The sequence below is a fragment of the Chinchilla lanigera genome, unplaced genomic scaffold (assembly GCF_000276665.1).
Source record: "Chinchilla lanigera isolate Chin_1 unplaced genomic scaffold, ChiLan1.0 scaffold00043, whole genome shotgun sequence".
NCBI classification, from domain to species: domain Eukaryota; kingdom Metazoa; phylum Chordata; class Mammalia; order Rodentia; family Chinchillidae; genus Chinchilla; species Chinchilla lanigera.
This window is the reverse complement of record NW_004955444.1, coordinates 241,623-254,838: the sequence shown is the minus strand read 5'-3', so window position 1 is coordinate 254,838 and position 13,216 is coordinate 241,623.

Here is a 13,216-nt window from a genome sequence, read left to right as displayed (position 1 = left end):
CTCAGTCTGCAAATATGTGTTACTGTCTTTGATTGTTTGATCAATCTTAATTCTTATGTCTGGTGGACTGATCAACTTCCTTGAAGATAACAGTATGTAATGTAAAAATATTTTAGTTGACAAACAAAAATTACATATATTGATTGTGTACAACATATTGTTTTAGAATATGGATATATTATGGTATGACTAAATCAAGCTAGCTGACATATCAAATACTTACTTTCTGTGGTGAGAATACTTAAAACCTATTCTTAGCAATTTTCACCATTACAGCACACATAATCACAGGAAGGTACAATAGGGCTCTTACATTTACTTCTAATTGAAATTCTCTACCCTTTGCCCAGTGTCTCCCCAACCCCTCCACCTCTTACGCCTGATCCAGCCCCTAGTAACAACCACTCTACTCTTACTTCTACATTCAAATTATTTAGAGTCCACTTTTAAGTGAAAGCACTCATTGTTTTCTTCTGTGCCTGGCTTATTTCACTTAATGGAATGCCTTTCAGGCTCATCCAAGTTGTTGTAAATGACAAGATTTCCTCATTTTTTAGAGGAAAATAGTGCCCTATGTGCACAGAACACATGTTCTTATTCTTCCATCCATGAATGGATACTCGTTTCTTATGAACAATCCTAGAATGAATATGGAGTGCAAATATCTTGACATAAGCCCTCATTTCTTTTGGATGTGTATCCAATAATGGGTTTTCTGTATCATATGTTAGTTCTGTTTTTAACTTTTTGAGGAACCTTCATATTGTTTTCCCTAATGGCTGCACTAATTTACCTTCCCTCCACCAGTGTGCAAAGGTTTCTTCAACTCTACATTATCACCAACGCTTGTTTTCTTTAATCTTTTTTGATTCTAGCCATTATAAATGGTATAAAGTGATATTTAATTGTAGGCTTAATTTACATTTCTCTGATGGTTAGAATTTTTTCACATACCTGTTGGCCATTTGTATATCTTTTAAATTTTTAATTTAATTTAATTTTATTTTATTTTGAGACAGGGTCTCGCTGCATAGTTTGGGCCGGCCTGGACTATGAACTAGATGTTGTGTGTGTGGATGGGGGCATGATTCATTCTAAGCACCCTGGTCACAGATGTTTCTGGCAACGCTGGGTGAAGTCTTCTGTGTGGCGGTGTACTTAATCTTTACATATGTGTTAATTAACTTTATTCTGAAGGGTTGCTTTTAGAAATGCCAAGGACTGGATCTTGTCAAACAAAATGTTGCTCTGTCTTCAAATAACACTTGAACTGAGGTGGATGGATAATGGAACCACCATGATGTAATGAAAATGTTCCTGAGATGATGTTTCCAGACAGACCAGCCCTTCACATTAAAATCAAATGTCAAGGTCCCTGCTTTTCTCTCTGTCAGCATTCCTCTCTTGGAACTTGCCTGCCACTCTCTTGCACAATATCAATAAACTCTGGATTTTTCCATGTCCCTTGACTACTGGTAAATTCTTTTTATGACCTGTGGCACTGGCCTCTCATACTGTGCTTTGCATGGCATGTGTCAATTACACAAATAGGAAAAAATGAACAAAGAACAAAAATATCCAGTACAACACCAATGATCTTTAGATTTTTAAAAAGTTGTTCATCTCCACTAATGATAAGAGAAATGCTAATTCAAATCATATCATTCTTGATTTTAAAACATGGGGCCTAGAATTATTTGACACTCCCCCTTTTAGGAAGTGAAGTCTACATTCTTATACCTTTTGCCTCAAATCTGGGTTCTGTGACTTCCTGAACAACAGAATAGAGGATAGGTGTTACAGTGTCTGTTTCTGGGAAGTTTCCAATTTCTGTTTCTTTGTCTTCAACTTCAACTGCCATGCTGTGAGGAAGCACAGGCCACCCAGCAAATAGGCTCATGTTGATCAGAAACAGCAACCAGTCAACCTGCTAGTCATGGGAGTGCACCATCTTGGAAAATGACTCCTCTTTGCCTCGGGAGAGCTCCCTCAGTTGGCACATGGCAGAGGGCAACCATTCATGGTGGTGGAAGATAGCAAAAGCAACAAGAGCAAAAAGGGAGGAGTGGCAGAGAGCAAGGCTCTTTCCCTCCCTTACATTGTATGCAAAGTACCCACCCCAGGGCAGGTGCAGCACTCACACCCATGAATCAGTCATAAACTCTAGAAGCCTATTGCATGACTGCATGAGGCTTGGGGGGACACCCAGACACAAACCATAACAGTTTCTCACACCAGAGAGACAGTGTGATATTTATACATGTGTATCTGATTTATTTCACTTAAAAGTATTTCATTTCTTTTAGAATGGCAAAAATTCACTAATTCCAGGGGCTTCTGACAGAACAGTCAAGCCCTTTCGAATGGGTCTTCCCTTCTGGAAGTGTCCCTGTGCTATTAAGTAATGAGCATTTTGAAGAGACATGTGAGAATCTCCTGGCCTTGTAAGACCAAATGGCACTACTGTTTGCTGTGACAAAGTGTGTTCAAGATCTGTTCTAAAAGAGCAGTTCTCAGACTTTTCATCTTAGGATACCTTTACATTCTTAAAACGTATGAGGTCATTAATACATGCAAAGGACTTAGAATAGTGCCTAGCACATGGCAAGGGTCCAACAAATATTACCTACAACAAAAGAATATTGGTGTTACTATTTTGAAGTTGGAAAATGATTTGCTGTGCACCAAAGCAGACAGATTTGTGTAAATGACCTCATGTACTTGGAGACTAATGAGTGCAAAAGGGGCCATTCAGTATTTTGAGATGTCCCCTAAATCAAAATAACATATTTCCATGATAATTCTATAAACTCTACAGAATCAGCTGTCAGGAAAAGCTGCACCCCATATTTATTTGTGCTACAAACTAAGGTTTTATCAATAGATGATACTAGAACAACCCAGTACGTTAATCAAACGTACTTTTTATCTGATTTTAAGATGTTAAGTCCTGTTCATGTTGATGAAATTGAAATGGATATCAAATATTTACTATCGACAGGAAAGGAGTAAAATGTGGGATGTAGTGAAGTAAGAGTAGTTTGCATTGTCCTAATATTCATTATTTAGTAGCTGTTATTATCTATTATGCATTGTCTTTATGATAGTTCATAAATTCCTAGTCTTCCTAAAATTGCGAATTATAAGAAATATATTGTAGATATTTGCTTCTTTTGATTTCTTTCTTACTTTGCTGTTCAGTATCTGAACATCCTTCCTCTCTTGTTTTGTTTACTATTAAACATCTCCCTATCTGTCCTCTCATTTTGTAATGCCCTAGAGTGGAGACATTGGTCCACCGTGGAACTAAAGGGTCCAACTACTACTTTCTTCAGTGCTATAAAGGTAGGATCAAATCTTAGCATGTATCAGAATTATATGGAAAAATTTAAAAATAGATCAGTGGGCCCCATCACCAGAGGGTTTGAGAATTTGTATTTCTAATAAGTTCTCAGGTAACATTAATGCTGAGTCATTATAAGAATGACTTTAAGAACTAGAATGTGTGGACATGATTTAGGCCAGTCAAACAGATGTAGCTGTCTGGGATTTGAGACAATGATGCAAACCCAAAGTCAGTTGAGACATTATCTGTTGATGGAGCAGGTATACTAGGGATCTAACATGGCAACACCAAGTGTTCAAAAACAGACACCAAAGTAGGTGGCAAGAATGTTGTTATGAAGGACCTTGGCTATGTAGCCTTCCTTGATTCTCACCTGTTTCCTGAATCCTACATTTCACCTTTTTGTCATAGGTGGGCTCTCTTTCAGCAGCTTATTGTCTGTGTGATTCACCAGGATCAGTTTCAGTTGTGCGCATCCAGGAGCCTGGCTGAAGAAGGAATGCATCAGTGAGAAAGTAGGAACTTGAACCACTGTAAATCAGGGGTGTCAAAACTCAGTTATTTACTGCAATGTTAGTACAGCAATAGTGGGATGCTCAGGGTACCACGTCAGCAGAGGAGAAAACTGGACCTTACTGAGAGTTTGGTAAGTGTAGAACAGGAAGTAAGAGGGAAGATCATGTTCAGAAAGGGTGTAAAGACAGCAAGCAGTAGGGTGAAACTAGAGTTGTTAGTAGGAAAGAGATTAAGAAGAACCTTTTTACTCTGTAAGAGAATTTAGACATTAATGTGTAGTTTTCATGTTTCCTAACTTCTCTGATCATTATAAATCACTGTAAAGAGGCTAAGGTAGTGCTCTATATTCTAAACTTATCACTTATCTCTAGTATTCATAACAAGAGAGCCATTCAGGGATCTTAAGTATGGAAGAGATCTGACTTTGTAGAATATTCTCTGATGCATAAGGAGGATAGACTTGAAGAGTAGAAGCAGGCAGACCAATTGGGATTCTGGTACAATTACTGAGGTAAGAAATGGTATGAGTTTCAACAAGTACCACTATGGGTAAGGCAACAAATTCAAAATATACTAGAAATAACATAATTTGTTGATAAAATACTCTCAATATTTGATAGGATTTAGGGTGAAGGACTACTCCCAGAACTTGGACTTGGGTGATGGGTAGATATGATATGTAAAGTTTCCTTTGCAAAAAGTTTGGAGGTGGATCCAAGAGTAGTGAAAAGGGATGGCTCAAGCAAGTGGTATTGATCCTCCCACTTTATTATAGAGAAGTTTGAAATTATTGATTGAAGGTAGAATGCTGGGATTCTAAAGACCAATCTGAATATGTATTGTTATATAGACTTCTGCCAGAAAAAGAATAGTTAAAATTATTCTTCATTACTATTTTATTTATACAGCATCTCCTTTCCAGTCTGGGAATCTAGAGTCACATAAAAGCCATGCTACAGCAAGAAAGTGCTGTGTGTATGGGTATTATACTTTTTGTGTGTGTAAAATTTGGGAGATACTTTCAAGTATGAGTTCACAACGCAAAGTTTCTATATGTGTCCTGTAACAGCCTTAGACTGGGGCATAAAGCTCAGAGGTACTCAGAGCAGATGTAGCAGCTCAGTCTGGAAAAGGAGTGAATGATGTGGTAGCCAGGAGAACACTGTTAGGGGAATACTCTAAAAAGACGGCACTGAACAGTGGGGATTTTGTTGCTGAAATCCCTGTGAAGTCATTGGCCCCCAAACATGACCCCTCCACAAACCAAGTTCTTACCATGTGACTCAGTATGGGGCAGTGTGAAGCTATTTGACTTTTGGTGTTCCACACTATGAAACAGAAATAGTAGAGCAAATAAAGATGTTTTGGTAATAAGTAACAAATTAGAACAAAAGACCTTGCCTGCATAACAGAATAGAGCATTCTTTTGAAAGGACAGTATGATTGATAAATGGAACATAAAACTAGTGTCTTTGTTGCATCATAGTTACAGGAATTTAAGGTCTCTTTTCTAAACATTGCTCTTAATGTTGTTTCATTCACAGTGCTGATTTGGTACTATAACATATTAATGTATTTCTTTTTAAAGTCTTCTATTACAAGACATTCAAATTTCTTTCTAGTCTTTTTTTTTTTTTTTATTTTCTTTTTTGGTACCGAGAATTGAACTCAGGGCCTCATGCTTGCTAGGCAGGTGCTGCTCCACTGAGCTACATCCCCAGCCCTCAAATTTCTTTCTGAAATCCAAATCAGAAAAAAGAATAATTAAATACTAATTCACTTAGTCTTCTTGTATCTTGAAAAGTGAATAAATACAATAGAGGAAATAGCAAAAAGAATACAAGTATATTTTTGTGGGATTGTGTCCCCTCTGACATTTGCAGTCTTTTGTAGCAGATTTTATTCTTTAAACATAGAATAATTGATAATAGCACAGATAAAGTGTATTATGCACTAAAATATGAACTGACTGCACACAGATTGTACCCATTTAATGCACAGAAAACTCTAAGGCTTGTCCTATGATTATGCCAGTATCTCAAATGAAGAAAAAAAAACCGCAAAATTTATAACTTGGCCTTGGCCAAGGCCAGACTATTACTGAGTTTTACAGCTAGGTTTCCAAGCCTCACCTGATTCCTTCTGAGATATGGAAGGGAAATAAGTAACTGAAGAAGCTGTACCCTTTGCCTTCTTGGTAAGCAGTGTGTTCTCTCAGTCTTGGGAACTGCATTACATCTGAGTACATAGGGTTTCTCATTCCAGATTATTGACTAAAACATAGTGACTCTGTTTATAAAGGCCTAGGAAGGATCTAAACAGAAGATTTTCTTAACTAGTTATTCCATATTTGCTCTGAAGATGAGTATGAATACCTACCCATTTCATATTGTATGATAGCATTGCCATTAAGTCTTTAGTCTCCTGGTTGGAATTTCAAATCAGGGCATGCTTTGACCTTTCTAAGACCATGAGAAAGCAGTGCTGCTGTCTGCTCTCAGGTCCCTGGGGGCCTTCCTTTCCGTGCTCTCCTTTCCCGGCCTCCTGTGTTCAGAGGTGCTTTCTGGCCTTGCTATCACATCAGAGCACTTACAAAAATTTACTCCTTTCCATCTGTTCTGCATGTTTCTGCTTGTGCCCCACCCCCCAAAGTAATTTGTTCATGTTTTCCTTCTCTTTGGAAATCTCCAGCAGCAACTTATTGCTTACAAATAAAGTTTATAGTCCTTAACGTGGCATGATACCGAGACACATATTAAATGAGAACCATTTGTAGTAATTGTCCCATGTATTAGTTTTTCTTCAAATAGTCTTGTGAAGATGGTAGATGTCAAATATTCTCCCTAAATTGTAAACTGACCGACCAGAAGTGACGGTATTTCTGAAAATATCCAGGATTTAGATGATAGAGCCAGGAGCAAATTTTTAATCCCTTGCTTTACTTGTATAACAGTTATAACAAATCTTTCATGCCTGTTAGTTTTTACACATATAATTGATGACCCTCACATGCACACTTGTAACTTTTCCAATGCTGGCTTTTGCAAAGGGTCCCTTTTTCATACCACTCATGAAACATATGACAGCATGCTACTGAATGAGAGGCCGGATGGCTTCAAGTATATGAATGCATGCAATAGCCAAGATGTGGAATCAATTTAAGAGTCCATCAGTGGATTAATGAATACAGAAAATGTGATTTGTATACACAATAGAATACCATTCAACCTTAAAAAGTAAAAGAATGAAGTCTTTTGAGCATAGTGATTTACAGCATAGGTGAAGTGGGAGGACACTACATTAAGTGAAAGAAGGAACAAAATGCCAAAACCCACACATCTCACTTGCAATTTGACTCTAAAACTTACAGACATGGATAATAGAGTGTTTGTTATAGAGGCTGGGCTTGGCAGTGATATGGGAGAAATATAAATCCCAACCTTCTAGATGTCAGATGTACCAAGTTTGTGCCCCCTAAATATCAAGAGTGAATTTCAATGGACAATGGAAGTTAAGAGCAGGAAAGATTTATGGAGAGATAGCTTCTGAAAGAAGGGGTCCCAAAAGTGGGTTGCCACTGAATCCCTTTGTTCAGGGTAATTTATACTTCAAAGTCACAGTGTGGGTACAATGTGGGTCAAACTGCCATTAACCTAAAGGATTACAAGTACAGCTGCTTAGCTAATGTTGATCCAATAGGGAAAGCAAGTGTATGTGGAAAGAGCAAAGGCATTTTGGGGAAGGGGTGGGTCCAGATGTTCTGGTCACCCACTCTACCGGGTGACTAATGCTCACCTGAACTTACTAGACCAGGTGGTGTTAACTACAGTATATATCAAGTTATTGTTTATCCTGTAGGGAGGCATGTAAGCCAGGTCATTGCCTGGGCCTGCCTTTCTTCAGATGTGCCTCTAGCCACACTTCTGATATCTTTATTTTCTCTGCTGACTTCTTGAGAATGCAGTCCTTCTGTATACATTTTTTTTCTATCTAATTTAGCTGCCTATAATAGCAGGACATTGGTCAAATGGTATGAAGTTGCAGTGAGACAGAATAAATAAATGATAACTATTTAAGGTGATGGATATGTTCACTAACTTGATTCAATCATTCCACACTATATGCATATATCATAAAACCAGTGTACCCCATCATTATATGTAATTACAATTTTTCAAAAAAAGTACATGCTTTGTGGATACATAGATTTGGGTGTATTTCTAGGCTGTGATGTACTCATAGCTATTATTTTCAGGCAAATTCTTGAACCTCATTGAGTCCAATTATTTTTTAATCTGTAAAATGGGAATAATAAAACATAGACTTTAGAAATTTTACCCAAAGGTAATGTTTATAAAGTACTTAGTACTTTATAAACTGTCTTTTGTTCAGTTTACCTGACAATGCAATGTTTCAGAAATGCTCATATTAAAGATGTTCTGAGAATTTCTTTATTGGTGGTTGAATTCTATTTTAGTAATAAGTTTTTAAGCAATGCTATCTCCTAAGGCATCATAACACAACATTGTGTGATGATACCACTTTCTAGGCAATGTGTCTTCAAAGTGGCTAACTAGTTGGGGGCACCATCCAAGTTCCTTTGTGGGTATGGCCTTCTGCAGACTCAGGTGAGCCTGTAAAATGTGTAGGGAACACAGTAAGCAAATAGGTTGGCTTCTGTCAGAACCCCCAAACTGCTAAAAGGTAGACATTTAAGATGGATGATGAAGGCCATTTGCTAAAAATCAGTGATTTTAATGTATTTTTGCTGAGAACATTCTCTTTTTTTTTGTTCACTATTGGAGGGCTAATAAATATTGTACAAGAATTTCAAGACATTCTTGCAATGGCTTATCTACCACATTGAAATACTGCTGATTCTAGAGTTAATATGAATAATGTTCAAAGTTCTCAAATCCAACACTGCTAAAACCAAACCTTTGGTATCATCTAGTACCAAACCCATAACTCTATTCATTCACTTACCAATGACATGTCCTGGAGTAAGTTACTTGGTGTCTTTGATCTCCTTCCATAGGTGTAGAGTGGAATAATGGTAAGATCTATCCTATAGATTTTTTGAACATTAAAAGAAACAATAATATAACATGTTTAGTACAATACCTGGTACATTCTATGGACACAAACATTAGCACTCATCATTCATGTATTTGAAATCACTTCTCTCAGTTCTTATTTATTTTGCTTTGAAATAATCTTATTGTTATATCTAAATATATTCTCCATTACCTCTGCCTACAACACAGTTTTTCTGATATCTTGTGTTCAAAGCAATTGTGTTCACAGCAAAGAAACCTCAGCTGTGGGTTGGAAATGGAGCTGGAAGGATGACAGAGGACCCAGTGTTCGGATTTCTTGGAAAAGCTTTAAATGGGACGGAAGTCAGGCCAGAATGGAAAGGACCTGGGACCAGGAAAGGACTGTTAAGAGGTCTTGGCTGGTTCCCAAATCCAAGTTTTCAGTAGCAGTCATCAGGAACAGACAAGCCGATCATGTCTAAGCTCAGAAAAAGTACCACCTGTGTTCCATCACCCCGGGAATGTCAGCAGGTTGTTTGCTGTGATTCTCTGCCTGATTATGGCTTCCCATGTATAAATCACCATCTGCCCACACAATTTATCTCAGTCTTTTTAACAATATAGTTCAAGTAGTATAATTGAGATGCTTTCAGGTGAGATAAACAGTAAAAGTAAATTGTCCTTTTACATTAAGAAGATATGTTATAAAGGTTAACACTGCGGAGCCGTTCATAACGTATTTCATTCCTAAGGGAGAATTTTATGTAAATTTTTGTCATCAATTACAATGAATCTGAAGTAGCACTAAGGGCTGCCTCTCCTCCCCTCTTTTCTAAATTAATGCTGTCCTCATTTGCAGTAGAACTGAGTGGCTGCCTTTTGTTCAGCTTGCCTGACAATGCAGTCGCACTCAACTATGCCTGAAGAGTCCAGGCAGCTACTGGAAAACTCAGTGATGCTGCAGGACATTGGACACAAAAATCTGTGATTTCTGGGACCACCAGAAAGTTTCCATAAGAGGCAACAGAAGATTCTCCTTTGAACTACTGCTCAGCACTCTGTTTTACTCAGCAGGGTGCCTCTGTGTCCTCTCATAGTATGTTCATCTTTTCTAGTTCCCTTATATTCCTCCAAAAACCTCAGAATGACACACTTATACATAATTATATGCACAATGTTTCTCTAGTCTTTCTTTGGTCTTTCTCCTTTACTAAAATATATAACAAGGGGACTACATTAGATATCAGATCACTATAATATTAATTTTTTAAAAATAACATTTAAATTTATATAAATTTACCTGGCAATCAAGTACTAATAGCTCATATCACTGGCAATTTAACATTAAGCATTTACTTCTGAGATTAATAAAGATTACACAAAGTCCAGAAAATACAGTGAAGTTAAAGAAACACTTGCTGTATATTTATTGTGGTTGTCTGTTATAATTTTTCTCTAAACTGGAAACCCTATTTTGATGGAATTGTATCTCCTCTGTCCGCCAAGGTACCGCCAATGTTTAAAAGTGACTGGTGCACAGAAAGCACTCAGTACATATTTGCAAAGGGAGTGATCTCATTATGCCAAGCACAGAGTCAGGTCTCCAGTATGATGAAGCTTCAGTGCTGAAGGTGTTCAGTCTGTAAAGATGTATGGGGATGAAGACGACGTGTACCAGTGATAATGCAATACAAAGAGAGTGAGTGTGAAGCTTGGCCTGGACCATTAAGTAGACAAAATTGGACAGTAGAGAAAATATTCTAGACAGAGAAAATAGGGGTTTTAAAAATCATGGGGGGTGGACCGCTCAGTTGGCGGGTGAGGTCTGTGCCTGCACTCTGCTGGCTGCTTGCCTACAGGAGAGCAGCAGAGGAGCAGCCTTGAGCTCTGTGGCCCTCTCGGTTGGCAGGTGAGGCCTGCACACTCCTGGTCAGCTGCCTGCAGCCCTGGTGAGGTGGCCCCAGCTCTGAACACATCTTAATTGGCGACTGAGGCCTGTATGTGAGCCCTGAATGCTGCTTGCAGACAGTGAAGTGGCACAGGGGCAGCTTGAGCTCTATGGACCTCTCAACAGGCAGGTGAGGCCTACCCTCCCTTGACCAGCTGCCTGAGGACTCCTGTCTGGCCACCACTGGGTTCACAGCTGAGGTCCACATGCTCTCCATTGACAGCCTGGAGACCTGGTGTCACAGGCCAGCATTTCCCTACCATCCCAGCTGTGGTCTGAGCCATGCACCACACCAACTGCCTGGGGGTCCCAGTCCCAGTGGTCCACTGCCCTCTACCATCTTGGGATAAGTCTGACACTCAGGAAAACTAGGGTCCCTAGAGACCTTCAGTGAGCTGCTGGGTAGTGTTTGGCTCAGTACTTTCCATCTGACATCCAAAAGGATAAGACGTAGGAGCAAAAGGCAGTCTCAGAACTCAGCTCCACCCAGAACAAGTCCAGGAGACAATGACATAGGAGAACTTGGAAGTCACATATCTGAAATCTCTGAAATGATCGCAACTGAAGTAAAGAAACAATTCCATCAGGCCATAGAAGAAATCAGATCAGAAATAATCTCTCAGATAAAAAAGGAAATGACATCAATAATGAATGAACTGTTCAGCACATCTAAAGAAGACATATAAAAAATAGATGAACATAGGAAAATGATGGAAACATTAAATGAACAATACAGGACAGAACTAGAATGCATGAAACAGATTTAAAGCAATATCCAGGAAATCAAAACTTCCATCAAAAGCTGGCAAAACTGCTTGAATGAAGCCAAAGATAGACTTTCAGATCTTTACAATAGCATTGCAGCCAACAAGGAAAGATCTCTTAAAAATAACAAAGAATCATGAAATATCAATTCAACAACTGCAAGATGATGCAAAGAGAAACACTGTAAGATTAACAAGTGTCAACAAAACAGCAGGAGTCAATACAAATGACATAAAAGAATATTTGCAGAAGTAATAGCAGAACATTTCCCAAGCATGGAAAAAGAATCTGACATTCAGTAAGTGAGGCTTATAGAACCCCAACAAGCCATAACCAAAATAAAATGACACCCAGACATGTAATAATCAAGTTCCCAGATATCCAGCAAAAGAACAGAATATTAAAAGCCAATAGAGAAAAGAAACAGATCACCAATAAAGGAAAGCCCATCAGAATCACGGCAGATTTCTCAACACAAACCATCAAATTAAGAAGAGCTTGGAATGAAGTATTCCAGGTCCTAAAACAAAACAATCTCCAACCCAGATGGATGTATCCTGCAAAACTATCCTTCAGATTTAATGGAGAAATAAAATATTTCCATGACAAAGAACAACTGAAGAACTTCACAAGTGCCAAACCACCCCTACAGCAAAAACTAAAAAATATTCTAGAAAGAGATAGAAATGACCACAATTCCAACAACAACAGTAGCAAGGAATCACCTCGTAGAGCAAGCAATTAAACAGAGAGTGAAAGTAGGAAACCAACAACAGGTAAATAACATGACAAAGACAAGCCAACACATTTCAGTTATAACCATTAATGTGAATGGCCTCAATTCACCAATCAAAAGAAGCTGACTGGCAGAGTGGATCAAACACCAAAATCCAACAATATGTTGTATTCAAGAAACACATTTAACTCAAAAAGAAATTCATAGACTGAAAGTCAAAGGGTAGAAAACAATCCTCTACACAACAGGAACCCAGAAAAAAGCAAGGGCAGCTATTGTATTTGCAGAGAATGCAAACTTCAAACCAAGAATAATCCAAAGAGATAAAGGTCACTACATACTTGTCAGGGGAAAACTTAAAGAGCAAGATATAACAATCGTAAATATATATGCACCAAACATGGAAGCACAAAACTATATAAGACAAATCTTAATAGACATGAAAAACTAAATAACTAACAAAACTATTGTAATGGGGGACCTTAATAACTCATTCACACAAGAGATAGGTTAATGGGGCAAAAATCAGCAAAGAAAGAGCAGAATTGAACAAAACTTGTGAACAAATGTACTCAGACATTTACAGAGTGTTCCACCCCACAACATCAGAATATACATTCTTCTCAGCTGCACATGGGACTTTCTCTAAAATAGACCACATACTAGCCCATAGAACAGGCTTAACAAATGCAAAGGAAATCAAATTATCCCATGTATTCTTTTTTTTTTATTTTAGAAATAAAAGGAGGAAAATACTAACAGATTGACAACGTTTTACAAAATAGCAAAGGATCAGTACAGACATTACAGAGTTACAAACAGAGTGGTAGGGAATTAACAATGCTTATTGTATTACATATTGATAT